Genomic DNA, 16,692 nt, shown 5'->3' with positions numbered 1-16,692 from the left:
AGCTTCATTACTCCTGCTCCCTGTTTGTTGATTTCACTTGTAGCTGGGCTCATCAAGCGAGCAATGGGGTCGCACATGAATTGGCAAAGTTTGCCAGGTTGTCTAGGTCGAGGGGTTTGTTGTCTGGCTCTCTGCCAAGTCCTGTGTTGAGGGTCTTGGATGACAATTGTATTCCTTTCTCTAGCTAATATAATTGTCCCCTTTTCAAAAAAAGAAGAAGAAGGTGACGGCGATGGATGGAGAGGTTTTGCAGGGAACCCCTTTCGGTCCCCACGGTTATACTCGTGAAGTTGTTATAAGTAGGACGAGGAGTTCCATTAAATTATGGGAGAAGACAGGGGGGCGGAGGGACATGACCGATGCATGCTTATCCAGAAGGACCACGATGATAACTGCATACGAAGCCTAGCTAGCTCTCGTCTTGGCCCAGACTCTTCTTTCTCCTTCGTACTTCTGTCCTTCCAATTCCCAAGTACGCAATTCAGAGCACAGAGTGAATCAAATCCTTAAAAGGGCTATGCCAGTGACTGATAGTACATGTCAGCTCTGGCGCGAAGGGGGTAGAGACTAGAGAGTTTGAGAACCGGGAAGGGCATATGGCAGTAGTGAAAAAAGGAAAAGAGACAGAGAGAGAGGCTTTGTAGTGCAGGGAAGTGCTGTTGCTGTCGCCCCACAGTCCGGGCCTTTTCTCTTCTTCTTTTTTGCCCTTTTCTCTTCGGGGCGCAATAATTTGGGGGACGGAAGGCAACAACGACATGCGGTCACGTCTGGGCAAAAAAGCTCGGGTCGGGGCCTCGGGGGACCTCGGTGAACAATTCAACAACAGACTCTGCACCAGTGTCAGCGTGCGTAGTCGCCTGCCACTACACCGAGTTTACTTGCTGTTGCTGAGACCACAGGCACAGCAGATGATCGTCTGGATTTGGCCCTTCTTCTGGTTCTGGCTTTGTTCGTACGCTCCTTTCACTGTGCTGTTTGTGGCACGATCCAGCAGTTTCCGAGGAGATCGATCGCCTGTGTGGAACTTTTTTTTTCTGAGAACCTTTTGTTTTAGATTTTTTTTTTCTGAGAACCAAGTTGCAGGGGCTGTACCCGTGGATTGCACGATTACAGTACCCAAAGGCACCCAACGTACCGCAGGCGCAGCAAATTACGATTTGCTCTCATGTACGTACGACCCCCAGCATACAACGGCCCATATTGGCTTGCGTGCGGCCAACTGGCCCTTTCCGTGCGTCCGGTTATGTTTCCCTACCCCCACCGGCCCACCCACCGAGCTGGCCCATCGACACGTTCCGCGCACGCAAGTTTTAGCCCAACACGGCAGTGTCCACTGATGTCTGAAAGATTAGAAAGGTGAAATACATAAACTAAACATGAAGTCAAGATGGCCGAGTTGGTCTAAGGCGCCAGTTTCAGGTACTGGTCCGAAAGGGCGTGGGTTCAAATCCCACTCTTGACAGTTATTTTTCCTTTTGACCTTGTTTGCAATTTTTTTTTAAGAAACGCGTTATAACCGATGTTCACAAGCACGCACGCACACCGTACTTTTGAGCGTTACGTCATTCCAACTGAAAGAATACGTGATCTTAATCACCCGGCTGATCTCACGCACCCGTCGGCCGTGTGCGCGGCCGTTGGATCCGCATTGATCGGACGTTCTATCCACGCGCGGGTCTCCATCCTCATGGCTGCTGTTGCAACTTCAACCCAACGTCGCTGCCAGCTGCCTGCTACTGCTATCGTTGCCGCTGCCACATGCTGCTGCCCGGCTGCGCTTCCTGCCACCGCCTGCCGCTGCTATCTCCGCCGCCTGCTGCTGCACCGCTGGCCGCTTCGCCCCCTGTTGCCGCGGCCTTCGCCGACATGCACGCTTCTTCCTCCTCCCTTCTTGCTTTTCTCCCTCTCTTCCCTCTATTCAAGCAACCTTCGCCGCCGCAGCCACGACCCCATCCGCCACCGCGGCCAGCCGCTGCCCCGAACCCATCGCCCGCTGCCGCCGCTCGAACTCGCCGGAGCCACCGTGACCCCGCCATACTCTGCCGTAGCTAGTGACCGTCGCCCCGGATGGAACTCGCTGGTGCCGCCGCTGCCCCGATGTCTGCTGCTGTAGCCCCCCGTTGCAGGAACTCGCCGGAGGCTGGAGCCACCACGACCCCGCCAAACGCTGCCCGTCGCTACGACTGGAACTCGCCGGTGCCGCCGCCATCCAGCCGCGCTGCTGTAACCTGGCCGGTTGCCATGGCTGGAACTTGCTGGAGCCGCCGCTCATCGCTAAAGCTGAGCGCCTGTTGTCGTCACCGGTGCAGCCGGATTTGTTGCAGGTTCCTGGTGCCACGACCTCATCGCCGCTATATTTGTCGGTGCATTTTGGATTATTTTTTTCCGATATTGCAAATGGTGTTTGTAAATGCTACAAACGTATTTTTTTTTTGCTACATACACAATGCAATTTATATTGCAACGATTTTCTGTGTGCTGCGAAGAGATTTGTTTCAGTGCTAAAAGTGCTGCATTGGGGATTTTTGATGCTGCGATTAGTTTTGGGATCAATGTTGCGACAAGTTTTGATGCTGCATGCATGCGTGTGTGATTTTTTATGTTGTGACGGTGAATTTGATATAGTTTTTATGTTGCAAACACAGTCTTGACATGCTACAAGCACTTATATTATTTGTTGCGTAGCTTCGGCGAACCTGAATACACGAAGACGAACGCCTTAGATGCATGGTAGTGCAAGGTCGGTGAATTTGAATTTTGTTTATGTTGCATATGTAGTCTCAAATGCTACAAGCACATATATTATTTGTTGTGTGGCTTCAGCAAGCTAGAATAGACGAAGATGACGCTTACATTCATGCTAATGCAAGGTCGGTGAATTTGAATTTTGATTATGTTGTAAATGTAGTTTCGACGTGCTACAAGCACATATAATTTTTGTTGTGTACGAAAGCCCATTATGCTGCAACTATTCTGGGTAATGTGGGAAAGTTTTTTTTTGATGTTGCAGATGTATTTTTTTAATGCTACATACGTTATGTCTAAATATTGCAAACATTGCAGGCATATGTTGCGATCCTTTTTCTAATAGTTTGCTAGAATGGATTGGGATTTGTTGCATAAGTGTATTTTTGCTACATGAACATGGCTAAAACATTGCAATGTTTCTGGGAATGTTTTTTGATAAACCACTGTTGCAAATGTACACAAAATCTAGGAGTTTGACGATATGACGATTGGACGATCGAGATTTAAGATTTTAAGTAGATCAAATAATCGAGGAAGCAGGCGATCAAGCGCCATTCTGTAAGGAGCCAGTATCTCAAGAACGTGATTAAAATCAAACTAGACGGCCAGGTAATCGCCTAACTACCACCCGTTGACAGGTAGAATGACATGCTGACATGTTGTGACATTTTTTTGTATATATTCATTAAAATCAATATGATAGTGTATTCTAAAAATGTTGCACGTGACGACTTAGTTTTGTGTTATCTAGAAATTAGAAGCAACTTGTTCTGCCATTGATTAGTGCCAAGAGAAAAGTGGGAGATAGAATAAGCAAGGACGGAGTCGGAGTGGTGTTGTGTATATGACAGAAGAGAAGCACGTACATGTGGGCTCCACCCATGTGGTCCGTGTAAAAATACCAAATCAGAGGATGTATAATAGCACTATACAAAAATACATTGTATAATCTATTCATACCACAAATCAATGTATCTTTACACAAAAATGTGCAGATATGTATTATGCATCTATACTACCACTACAAAATAATTCAGATTTTTTTGAAACTGTTTTTTATCAAATTTGAACTATAGGGAGCACCGGATCTCGGGAGGCAAAGTGGGTCTCCGCACACATGCAGTGCTAGCTATTGAGAATCTGAGATACTCATTAGGATACGTACGCTTCGCAAATCACTCTTTTCTGTATGCATCCATAGCCAACAAGAGCTTAGTTCAGGATGCGTGCAGCCATGTAGGACTCGACGCTGTCCTTAGGCCCCCCCCTTCTGGACAGCTTATAGGTCCCAAGAAGCCGAAAAATACCGCCTGGGAGAGATGCGGCTCCCTCGTCTGCTCCCTTGCTAGCCATGGCGGCTCCTCCTAATCGCCGGTGGCCATGGATAGTCTCCTCCAATGGGACTTCTCGTTTGGGCTACGTCTAGCCTCTCAGGTGCGTCGTCGCTTCAACTCCTCGGTGAACCACCTTCCGGGTACACCGGGCCCGCCCTTCTTCCTCGTCGTCACGTTCTTGAATTGCTCTTTTGAGTTGGATTTGGATTCGGTTGGATTCGCTCTTCAATGCTGCCTTGGTGTTCGGCGGAGGCTTTTGATGTGCATTGGATCTGTGAGCAGCGGTTCAAGTTTGCCGCGGCGACTAATCGCATAGGGCATTTCATTCATGGTCTGCACTCCTTCTCCTGCCCGGATTTCTCCTGCAGCTTTGGTTTGTTCCATGGCACTGTTCGCTCCTCTATTTTCAATCGTATTGGCGTTGGGCAGTCTGATTGGTCCCTTAGTAAATCTCGATCTCATGGAAAGACTGCTCAGCACGTCTCTGAATTTGCCAAAGGCCCTCTGGTGTCCAATTGTTCGATGGCTATTAATTCCAAATTAACTTTTCTTGAACAATCTCGGCAAGCAGAGGCCAGGGATTCTTCATTGGCTTTTACCAACGTCAAGGAGCTGGCTTTGGGTTCTTTCTCTTTTCCGATGAGTTCTTCTTCTCCGGCGAGGATCGTTAGTTCGGCAACTCCTCTACGATTTGGAAAGAGTTCAGATGATTTGGAAATGTCCTTTGATCACGTGCGTGATCTCAGGGAGGCAGGATATTCGCCAGTTGACAGTCAATAGATTGTGGGCCAATTTGATAATTTCTGTGGCTACTGTCTCCAACTGGGCCATACTAAGAAATCTTGCAGAATCCCATTTGTTGTTTGGGCTGTTTTTGTTCTGGGCATGGTATTGTTTGAGCTGTTTTCGTCCTGGGCATGGTCTTGCAAGCATGGAAAGTGAAACTTTCTTTGGAATCCACGGTGTCGCAGGCGGTCGTTCCGGATTCCAGCAGTAGTTTCCTTACTGCCCACCGCCCCTGCCCACGGTGTCTGCTTGCGGGACATCGGGCTGATGGCTGTGTAAATGACCCCAGATGTCAGTGGTGTTATCGCTATGGGCACTCTATTGTGGGTTGTCGATCTCTGCACTTTGGTAAGACTAGGATTTTCAGGGAGAAAGAGTTACCCCCTGATGGGACAGCTTGCGCTCCTCCGCTGAAACCCCCAACCCCTCCCAAAGTCTTGAGCTCCACTTCGGCGCTCATGGCGAACTTCCCAACCAATCCCGTCCCCTTTCTGCCCAGGGGCATGGCCATTGACAATGGCCCACTGGACCGTGTGGTGCGGGTCGAACTGGCGCTTGGTGGTTCTCCCCCGCTGCGACATGACAGGTTTGCTATTGCTGAGACAAACTTTGAGGTTCCTTTCCACCTTCGTGACCAAGCTAGAGCTGCTATGCGTGCTGAGATGGAAGCGAATGGGTTTGAGATTGTGCAAGTGTCGGATAGTGCGTTAGGTCTTGCTTTAGTTAAGTTTGGTGATCTTGGTCAGAGAGATGATGCTGTTGGGCATCGGTGGCCGATTCATAACTGGCTTGTTGAGGATCGTTTGTCTGTGAACTTTGTTAATCATGATGAGGGTCGCAACATGCGTGAGCCAGCACTGGGTAGAGATACCTGGATTCTCTTTCTTGCGTTTCATTTGGATTATCAGAATAATTTCTGGATTGACAAGGCTGCTTCCTCATTTGGTAAGATGGATATTTGGTGCAATCCCCGGGGCAATAAATCACTTGTTTTAGCCAAGGTCTGGATTAAGGCCAAACGTCTAGTTCCCAAGAGTATTGTCATGAGTCAGATTGGTGGTCGTCGTAGATCCTGGACTATTCCTGTCTACCTTCTGCGCTCTGATGACTGGAATATGCAGATGCATGATGAGGGTTTGGCAGCAGATTTTGAAGACCCCCCCCCCCCCCTTGCGAATGGTGTCCCACATCCTTGGCATGGACACCATATTACTGCACTACAACACTTTCATAACAGAGCTCAGCAATGGCTTCAGGAACATGGTTTTGCCCCGACTGGTAATGCAGTGCAAGATGCAGAGCACGATGTTTCTTCTGATAGTGATGACATGCAGGCTAAATTCCCTTCTGCTGGTCAGGTCAATTATAGAGCTTGGCTGAATGAGTTGGGCCTACGTGTTTCTGATGGCTTGGTGCCGGATAATAACATCACTGATACCCTCTTTCAGCTTGGCATGAGATGCTTAGTGACTCTAGTTCTGACTCTTCTTTAGAACTGTTTAGCCCTGCTTCTGATACTGTTGTTTCTATGGATCTTGTGGTGGCAAGGAGTCTGTTTTTGACATGGCTCGTTTCCAGATGGCTTTCACTACTTTTAAAAGCTGGTTTGCACCTGATCCTTGTTGGGGTTCAAGATTGCTTCGCTTGGCACCTTCTTGTCTGTTGGATTATCTTGTTTTTGATCGGCCTGCAGCTGTTTGCCCTGCTTTGATGGAAATGGTGACGTGACGTGTTGCCCGGAGGGTCTCTTATGAAGATAGTCCTGTTGTGAACACGGTGCGGTCAATTGCTATGCCTGTTCCATCTTCTGTTGTGATTTCTGAGTTGGACAACCTGGGCGATTCTTCAGTTAATTCAGATAGCACTGTCACTACTTCGCTGAAGAAGAGGGACCGGCCTGCCAAAGCCTCTATATCCCTTGACCCTTCGATGCTCAGAAGTCCTCATGCTAAATTTTTTGATGGTTTCAAGGTTCATGTGGCTGGTGCTTCAAAATCCCAAGTTTCTCAAGTCAAGCCAAGGCAGCAATTCCAGGCGCCCCCGCCAACTCCGGTTGCTTTGTTGCAGAACATTGTTGTTCAGGTGTGTGGTGTTCCTGTTGAGGAGGTCACCATTGAAGCTCTTGAGGCAGAGCGTGTTGCTGAGAGGGATGGCTCCACCTCTGCTTGATCACCTTTTGGCTCCACCACTGCTTACTCATCCTTTAGCCTCTTATTCTCATTATGCTTAAAACTTGGAGTGTGTTGAACTGGAATATGCGTGGTTTGAATTCTAATGTTAAGCGTGGTGCTTTACAAACTCACATTAATCCTTCTGGTTGTGCTATTGTCTGCTTGCAAGAAACAAAATGTTCTTCTTTTGATCATTCATTCCTGCGAACTTTTTGCTCTAAGCGGTTGGACAAGTTTGTTTTTACTCCTTCTGATGGGGCTTCGGGTGGTCTTGTCACGATCTGGAATAGTAACCTCTTCACTGGTGTTGTTTTATGTGAGAAAATCTTTGGCATTGTGGTCCAGTTTACCTCTTGTCAGTTTTTTATCTGGCCAATATTTATGGTCCTTGCACTGGAGAGAACAGAGAAACTTTTGTGACTTGGTTATATGGTTTAGACATTCCTCGTGATAGTCTGTGGATGCTGATTGGGGATTTTAACTTCATTCGTTCCTCGGAGAACAGAAATGCGCCGGGTGGAAATGTTCAGGACATGCTTCTTTTTAATGATATCATTCGATCTCATCTTCTATCAGAAATTCCAATAAAAGGAAGATCGTTACTTGAAGTAACATGCAAACCTCCCCCCTCATGGAGCATCTGGATTGGGTACTGACATCCATTGATTGGATTTCTGTCTTTCCCCACACCTCTGCGGTTCCTTTGGCCAAACATGTCTCTGATCATACACTCATCCTTGTTCAGATTGAATCAAAAGTGCCTAAGAGCTCCTTATTTCGTTTTGAAAATTTCCGGCCTTCCCACCCGGGCTTCATGGACACTGTCAGGAACAGTTGGCTTTTGCTAGTACGTGCTCGTGACTCTACTTCAGTGGTGGTTGCTCGGCTCAAAAATGTACGTCGAGGTCTCAAGAATTGGAGCAAGTCTCTTTCTAAGCTATCTCTGCTGATAGCTAATTGTAACCAAGCAATCTTGCTCATCGATGGCATTGAGGATCAGCGAACTCTGACTACACCTGAATACAACTTCAAAACTATCATCAAGACTCATTGCATTTGGCTCACTTCCTACAGGCAAGCGTTTTGGCGCAAGCGGTGCACTGTCCGATGGACCAAACTTGGTGATGAAAACACAAAATACTTTCATGCCGTCGCCACTGAGAGGTATCGGCGCAATAATGTTGCACAGATTAAGTTGTCGGATGGCACCATCGCTGAAACGCATTCACAGAAGGAAATTGCTTTTTACCAAGTTTTCAAGGAGCGTTTGGGCCAGACATGTGATCATTCTATGCTCTTTGATTTGCGAGACCTTAGCACCAGAGTTCCTGGTTTATCATGCCTCTCCTCCCTGGTCACTACTGATGAGATTGAGAAGGTTGTTAAACTCCTTCCCATTGACAAGACGCCCGGACCGGATGGTTTCAATAGCATGTTTTTCAAATTGTGCTGGCCAATTATTCAGAAGGATGTCTGTCAGATGTGTATGGATTTCTTTGAAGGGAAAGTTGGTCTAAAGGCTTTGAATGATTCTTTTATCACTTTGGTACCTAAGAAGCTGGACCCTGAAACTACTTACGACTTCAGACCCATTGCTCTATTGAATAGCTGCATCAAGATTATCACTAAGATTCTTGCTAATCGGTTACAAGCTTGGATTCTGAAGATCATTCACAAAAATCAGTATGGGTTTTTGAAAAGCCGTTCGATCCAGGACTGCCTTGCCTGGGTTTTCAAGTATATCCATCAATGTCAAGCTTCTGGCTGTGGAGTTGTGGTCCTAAAGTTGGACTTCGAGAAAGCTTTCGATACCATTGAGCATTCTGTTATTTTGGATTATTCTCAAATACAAGGGCTTTGATGTTCAGTGGTGTGCTTGGATCAAGGAAATTTTCTCCTCTGGCTCTTCTGCTGTTTTGCTTAATGGTGTGCCAGGGCGACAGTTCCTCTGCAAACATGGGGTGCGGCAAGGGGATCCTTTGTCCCCCCTGTTGTTCGTCCTTGCTGCTGATATGCTCGAGGATATTATTAACATATATTTTCAACTAGGACACTTCTCTCTTCCCATTCCTGCTATTGGTGCAGAGGACTTCCCTATCATACAGTACGCGGACGACACCATCCTGATCTTGCCTGCCTGTGTCCATCAGCTCAGACACCTGAATCTGTGCTTGATCGTTTTGCTGTTTCTACCGGGCTGAAAGTTAATTATCATAAATCTCAGATCATTCCAATGAACATCACTGACCAACATGCAGCTGAGCTGGCCACTGATTTTGGCTGTGTCATTGGATCCATGCCTTTCATGTATCTTGGTCTTCCTTTGGGAACCACTCGTCCGTTGCTCTCTGACTTCATGTCGCTGGTGGATCGTATTGAAAGACATATGTCTAATACCTCTGTTCTTCTGTCCGACTGTGGCCGGGTTACTATTCTCAACTCTGTTATCTCTTCGTTGGCCACTTACACTATGTGTTCACTGGAAGTTCCTACTAAAATCTTAGACCATGTGGACAAAGCCCGCCGTCACCTTCTCTGGAGTAAGCAAACTGAACTTGGAGAAAAATGCCAATCCCTAGCAGCTTGGGACTTGGTGTGTAGACCGAAAGCCTGTGGGGGCTTGGGCGTCCTCAATCTCAAAGTTCAGAACAAAGCTTTACTTCTCAAGCACTTGGATAAGTTTTACAATAAGAAAGACCTTCCTTAGGTGCATCTTTTGTGGAATTCTTATTACACCAGGACTGCGCCTCACGCTATTGCTCCTTGTGGCTCCTTTTGGTGGCGTGATATTTTCAAGCCGAACCCTATTTTCAGAGGGATCTCCAATTGCATCGTAGCTTCTGGAAATAGTTGTACTTTTTGGAAGGATGTTTGGAATGGACGCATCCTCTCTGAAGAATTCCCTAGAGTCTTCTCCTTTGCCATTCATGAAGATATTACAGTGAAGGGATTCATCGATGAGTTGCCGCATGCTCCCTCTCTTCAAGCTCCACTTTCTGTCCTTGCCTTTACTGAATTCACAGCTCTTCGGCAGATTTTGACTCATACCACCTTGACAAGTGATGGCGAGCATGACGCCTGGACTTATCTCTGGCAGAAGCCTTTCACAGCTAGTAGATTCTACACTCATTACTTTGATACCTTGCCCAAGCACCCTGTTATGATGCACTTCTAGTAGAGTAAATGTGTTGTGAAACACAAAGTGTTCGTTTGGCTCCTTTTGATGGATCGGCTGAACACAAGAAATATGTTGAGGCGCAGACATTATGTAATTGCTTCAGGCTGGTCCTGCTTACTTTGCCAGTCACCTCTGGAGGAAGATCTGGATCATCTCTTCTTCGCATGTTCCTTCAGTCAGCAGTGCTGGTTTGAGCTGGGCATTCAGTGGCACATGAATCTGCGTTTGTCGGATCGTCTCCTAAATGCCAATCGGGCTTGGCACAAAGGACTGTTTTGGGAGGTCTTCGCTCTGGCTTCTTGGGGGCTTTGGAAAGTGAGAAACGCTAAGCTATTTGATAACATTGCCCTTTCTGTCACTACCTGGAAAATCGGTCTTAACTCTGAGCTTCAAAAACTTGCCTACCGATCCACTTAACGAGAAATTCACCGCTAAGCTCGCACATCTTCTACAGGAACTAGCCTTTTGATCCAGGAGGGCCTTTCCTCTCGGATCCTTTTTCTTTCTCACTAACCTATGTAACCTGTACAATTTCTAACCCCTCTAATACAAGCGCAGTAGGAGCCTCTCCTGCTGTTTTCCCTGTCAAAAAAAAATCTGAAAAGAAGGGAAAATTTCTTGAGAGCTTTTTTCCCAAGCTGCAGCTTCTCGTAGTGCAAATGGAGAAACTGGTCCAGACCAGTTTCTGGGGCTTCTCCACCTGCGTCTTATGGAAATACCACAAGGGCACACCGAATTTACGGCTAGATTGCCACCGCCTCCACTCCCGCAAAGAAAACGGTTCGCTCTCGCAACCCCGCGACCTCAGCTCGACACCCGATCTCCTCCTCCTCATCCCCTTCGCTCACTCCCAGTCCCAGCAGTGCCGCCCTCCTTCCCATCCCCTCCGTCAGCGCCACCCTCCTACCCATCCCCTCCTCCCTCCGGCGGCTACCCTCCTCCCCATCCCCTCCGTTCGCGCCGCCCTCCCCACCCCTCCCCGGACACGCCACCCTCCCCGAACACGCCGGATCCGACGCCTGTCCATCTTCCACTCTCCCCAGAGCTCGGCGGCGGTGGCTGTCCGGCCAGGCGTTCGTCGCCCCCTCTTCCCATCTCTAGATGGCGCCCACAGCACGCAGTCCGCAGCTGAAGCCAAGATCTCCGCCGCCATCCTCCTTCCGTCAGATCCCCGTGGCCAAACTCCGCCTGGCCGACCTCCTCTGCTCGTCGTCGTTCCCGTGTTCCTTCCATGATTTCTGATTGATGTTGTTTTTTATTGTTGGTTTTGATTGGCACATTTTCTGATCGTTGTTTGGTTAATGGGTTTGCTGTTTGCTTAGCCCTAAGAAACTACCAAGATTCAAGCTCAATATGTTGGTGTTAATTGTTGTTTGGTTCATGGGATAATTTATGATTGTTGATTGATGTCTGTTTAGAGACTTAGATTAATAATATTATTGGATGGAACAATTTTGGTAGCACCTTGGCAATGGATGAACAAAACGATGGTCTTTTCTCTGTTTCAAACTGAAATCGCAGAAGCCAAAAAGAAGGGGTTATAACAGTTTCTGGGGTTCTCTGGGCAGCAGCTCCTGCGAGAAATTCAGCTAAAGGTGGCTTCCAGAGAAGCTCCAGCCGAAAAGAATGGGGCCTTAAACTCTCCTCCACCGCCCTGAACCTCCAGCCCAGTCTCTGCAGCTTCCCTGAGCTGAACACCTTCTCATCTTCCACTTGAACAAAACCCCCCTCCATTGAGTACTCATGACACTTTGGTAAAAAAAAAGAGTACTCATGACACTTACTCCTTTCGGTAAATTATAAAAAACCACATTAACGATTAGGATTTCACTTTAATACCATTCTATGAATTTTTTTTTCTATTCACTGTTGTGGTTGCAAATCACTAAAAACACTAACTCGGTTCGTTTAGACGGTTTGATGGCAAAACTGACGATGATGGCCCACACGGCAATCTAGTTGGCGTTTTGACGATAGAACTAACAAGTAGTCTCCCGATCTCCCTCTCTTCTCCTCTTTCTCCACCCAAATCATGCCGCTAGATAAGCTTGCTTTCAATATAGCACAATTGTATGGAATCATTGCATTAGTACAAAATGAGTACGAGGTCAGACATGGATTTTAGCTCCCGGGACTCAAGTATCCCATTATCTGTTCTTCCATTTGGCCATCTGGATCCGGCACAGATCTGGCCACGAGGTCCTCCTACTCCCTGCCCCGAGAAGATATTCAGTGCTCCCACCCCTTAGGGTGCTACCATGCTCCCAACGTACGGTAGCACACCTAAAAAGTTTTCAAAAATTTCAAAATAAATTGAGTGGGTTCATAAGATATGTGTCTATCATGTCCCAAAGTTCCAACTCCAAATTCATTATACACAAAGAGAAACAAAAAAGACAAATGCAAACATGAATAGTGTCAGAAATATTGTCTTTTGTGTTTTTGTCTTTTTGCGACTTACTCACAGCTGGATTTGTCTTTTTTGTTTCTTTATGCATCGATTTGAAACTTTGTGACATGATAGGCACATATCTTATGATCCAACTCAATTTATTTCAAAAAATTTAAACAGGCGTGACTAGGGACCTTAAATTATAACCATTCCAATTATAACATAGAAATATAAACATCAATTACAAATGTGAGAATATAATACTACAATATTATTGCCTCTAGGGCATATTCCCTTCAGTGAGATGTACAACATGATACGGCACTTAAGAGTCGATCGACTAGGAGAGGCCTTACTATCACTGTCGTCGACGGTTTTGTTTTGTTTAAGGGTCGCTTGATTGGGGCTGCTAAGGGCATCTCCAAGGGAAGCCCACAAATCCTCCCCATTTGTCCATATAAGGGTCCATGATCAAATTTATGTAATCCAATGAAAACCTTCATCCTCTATATCTAAGTTGAGGCAACCCACTACCTGATTTTCCTGCCTTATCAGAGAGCCACGTCATCATTTTTTCCACGGCAGGTTTGTCTCGACGCACTCCATCATCGCACGTACACCTACAACTCTCTTTTCCCATGATATCGTACGTTCCGGCGATATGGGCCCTTTTCTTCTCCCCCTACCGTGGCCCATCTCCACCCGATCCCCCCGGCCCATTCCCGCTCGGGCGCTTGCGCTTTCCATCCCAACCTCCATCATCTTCCTCTTCTGTTCGTTCGAGCGTTTCAGAACGCACCCACCTGCAGCCATGAATCACCGCCGCAGCCTCAAATCTCATCTAATTAATTGTATCTTGCAAAACCGATAATAGGAAATTAATTCCCGTCACTTCATGAACCGATTCAGGCCACTAATAATCCATCTCCCTCCTCAATTTCCATTTGCAACCGACACGCCCCGAATGCCAACCGTTGACATCAACCTCTCGATCTCCCTCCGCAGCCTATAAAATCAATTTCTGATCGCGTCAGCTCAAGCCCTTTTCCATCCTCTCTCAAAGCCCTCTCCTAATTTCACTTCATAGCAATAGTAGAATCCATTCCTGGCCAGTCCCCTCTCCATGTTCATGTCCTCCATAATTCAAGTCACGCAGAATAATTTACTGGAGGGAGCAAAGTCGTTGTCTTCTCCTTTATAAAAGCTTTTCTGCTCAATTCGGTTCCATCTTGCTCCGCCACAGCTGGTGCCACAACCCAGGTTGCATTCCCTGATGCCAACATCTGGCCATCAGCAAATAAAGCTATTTCCCTAACTCATGTTCTTAGTTTTTTCAGAAGACAAGACCATAAAGATGCATGTGGATTCGCTTGATTGCTTCGACATATTAGCAACTCTACAGGCAACAAGCAGGATATGTACAATTAGCATTTAGATTTATTCTTCTATTTTTACATTTGGCCTATCTATATACTCTAACTTTGTTGGATTTATGTTGTTTCTTCAAGAGATGTTAATGGTTGGCCATCAGGAATGTAATTGTGGGTTTTTATATTTGAGCTTGCGAGGAGCAGAAAATTTTCAATTCATCAAAGATCCATTGGTTTCGTCACAACGAAGATGGGTGGATTGCCGCAAGAATTTTTTTCCTTTCGTGTGAATTTGTTTCTTCTTTTTCTTCTTTACAGTAGACCTAACGACATATTAGCAAACTAATTTTTACACCCACATCTCTAAAATTATGTTTCTATTGTTCCAAGCCCCATCATTGAGGCATCTCTATCAATTTCTCAAGACACGTCTAGAATTTATATGGAAACATTAAAATATCGACTGAACTTGAGCATGTGCAAATTTGGTGCCATTTACATTTTTATTATTTTACTTTACGCACGTGTTTTCAATAAGTAATATCTATATAGATCTCACGCAGGCCGCAACCACGCGCGGGGTATCATATAGTTTGTCCAAAAGTGATACACATCCCCCATTTCTTCCCCAAATCCGGGAGAGTATAGCGAGTCCCATTTGTGTAAAAAATTTCCAAACCTTGTTCACTTGTCTTCTTAATTTACATGTTAAAGACTCATGAAGAGATAAATAAAATGTTACCATTAGACAACAATATATTTTCCATATTCTCATTTGTACAAACACTCCCAAATGGACAGCTCACCTTTCAAAATGCCCTGATCCCGTTTAGAAGGAAAAATAAACTATAGAGATGTTCCAGTTAATTAATGTCGGTGACGTGAACGGGAGAGAGAGAAGCACATGTTTCATGATTTGCATTAACTAATTTTAACTTGCAGGGTACGTACAACAGCTGGCTATGCATCTTTATATATCTTTTGCCGAATAGGATATTTTTTCTTTTTATAGGGAAGGTTTCTTGTCTGTTTGTATACAATACTACCACAATACTATCACGAAGTTTTCTCAACGTTGACCAAATTTGAATGCTCTATACACTTAGTCATGTTTATATACATCTAAATTTTGACAAACTTGAGACATTTTTTGTTGGACGGACTGAGCACTACATTTGCAGCATGAACCAAAACCACAGATCGAGCAGAGGTTCCAGCGAGATTGTTCAGAGCCACACGCGCATGCAAGAATGGAGCTCACCGTGGTGCTACTCATCGTAACCCTCGATCAGTGTCCCCCTGTTGCTCTACGGCCTTGGCCTGCGGATCCAGAAGAAGGAGGGGCTTGGGCTTACTCCCGGCCCGCCGGCGCTTCTCTTCATCGCGAAGCTATTGGCGACACTTTACCTGGGCCCGCTGGTCCGCGACCTCCACGCGCGCCACGGCCCCGTCATCTCCGTCCGCGTCTTCCGCACGCTGATCGTCTTTGTCGCCGACCGCAGAGTGGCGCACCGCGCCCTCGTCCACGGCGGCGCCACCTTCGCCGACCGCCCTCCTCTCGCCGAGCCCGCGGGGCTCTTCAGCTCCGGCACCCGCGTCGTCTGCAGCTCCCCCTACGGCGCCTACTGGAGCCTCGTGCGACGGAACCTGTCCGCCGAGGCGACGCGCTTGGCCTCCCGGTTCGCCCCCGCGAGGCGGCGCGCGCACGACGCGCTCGTCCGCCAACTCCTCCTGCCGGCTGGCTCAGGCGGCGCCAACGTCGTCCCGCTGAGGCTGGTGTTCCGGCGAGCGATGTTCGAGCTGCTCATGGACATGTGCCTCGGCGCAAGGCTCAGCCCGGAGGCGCTCGACGAGGTCCAGGAGCTGCAGCTGCGGATCGCTCGCGCCATCAATGGCTTCCCCGTCTTCTACGTCGTGCTGGCAATCACCAAGAGGCTCTTTTGGAAGAGGTGGAGGCGGTACGTGGCCATGCGACGGAGACAGGAGCAAATCCTGCTCCCGCTGATCCACGCCAGCAGGCGAGAGCCCGGCGCGACCAGCACCAGCTGCTGCTACGCTGACTCCCTCCTGGCGCTGCGCCTGGCCGAGGACGAAGGCGGTCGTCCGCTCACGGACGGTGAGCTGGTGAGCCTCTGCTCCGAGTTCTTCAACGGCGGGGCGGACACTACGGTCACCGCGGTCGAGTGGATCATGGCGGAGCTGGTGAACCGCCCCGACGTGCAGTCCAAGGTCTACGAGGAGGTCAAAGCCAATCCGGAGCTCAGCGACAGCGACATGCAGTCGATGCCGTACCTCAAGGCCGTCGTGCTGGAGGGCTTGCGGCTGCACCCGCCGATCCACGTCCTCATCCCGCACGCCGTGCTCAGCGACGGTGCCGAGATCGGAGGCTACGCCGTGCCCAAGGGCGCAGAGCTCAACTTAGTTTCCGTGGACTTCGGCCGCGACGACAAGCTGTGGACGGTGCCATGACGTGGATGTCACGGGGAGCAGGGAGATCAAGATGATGCCGTTCGGCGCCGGCAGGAGGATTTGCCCCGCCTACAGGCTGGGCACGCTGCACGTGGAGTACTTCGTTGGCAGCCTGGTAAGGGACCTGGAGTGGCTGTCGTCAGCGTCGGAGGGGGAGCAGCTGGACAGGGCCGAGGAGCTGGATTTCACCGTCGTCATGAAGCATCCGTTTCTTCCCCGCGTCGTCCCAAGGACTACTACGTGA

General features: G+C 47.9%; 1 non-coding gene and 1 pseudogene across 1 annotated transcript; both read left to right on the top strand.

Moving 5' to 3' along the window:
* Nucleotides 1-1,381: 1,381 nt before the first annotated feature.
* Nucleotides 1,382-1,462, top strand: TRNAL-CAG. Its single transcript has one exon. It is a non-coding gene; the product is annotated as a tRNA-Leu (tRNA).
* A 9,414-nt stretch (nucleotides 1,463-10,876) lies between these two features.
* Nucleotides 10,877-16,692, top strand: LOC112270034 (annotated as a pseudogene).

The sequence above is a fragment of the Brachypodium distachyon genome, chromosome 1 (genome assembly GCF_000005505.3).
Source record: "Brachypodium distachyon strain Bd21 chromosome 1, Brachypodium_distachyon_v3.0, whole genome shotgun sequence".
Lineage (NCBI taxonomy): Eukaryota > Viridiplantae > Streptophyta > Magnoliopsida > Poales > Poaceae > Brachypodium > Brachypodium distachyon.
This window is presented reverse-complemented; position numbering and strand designations above follow the sequence as displayed.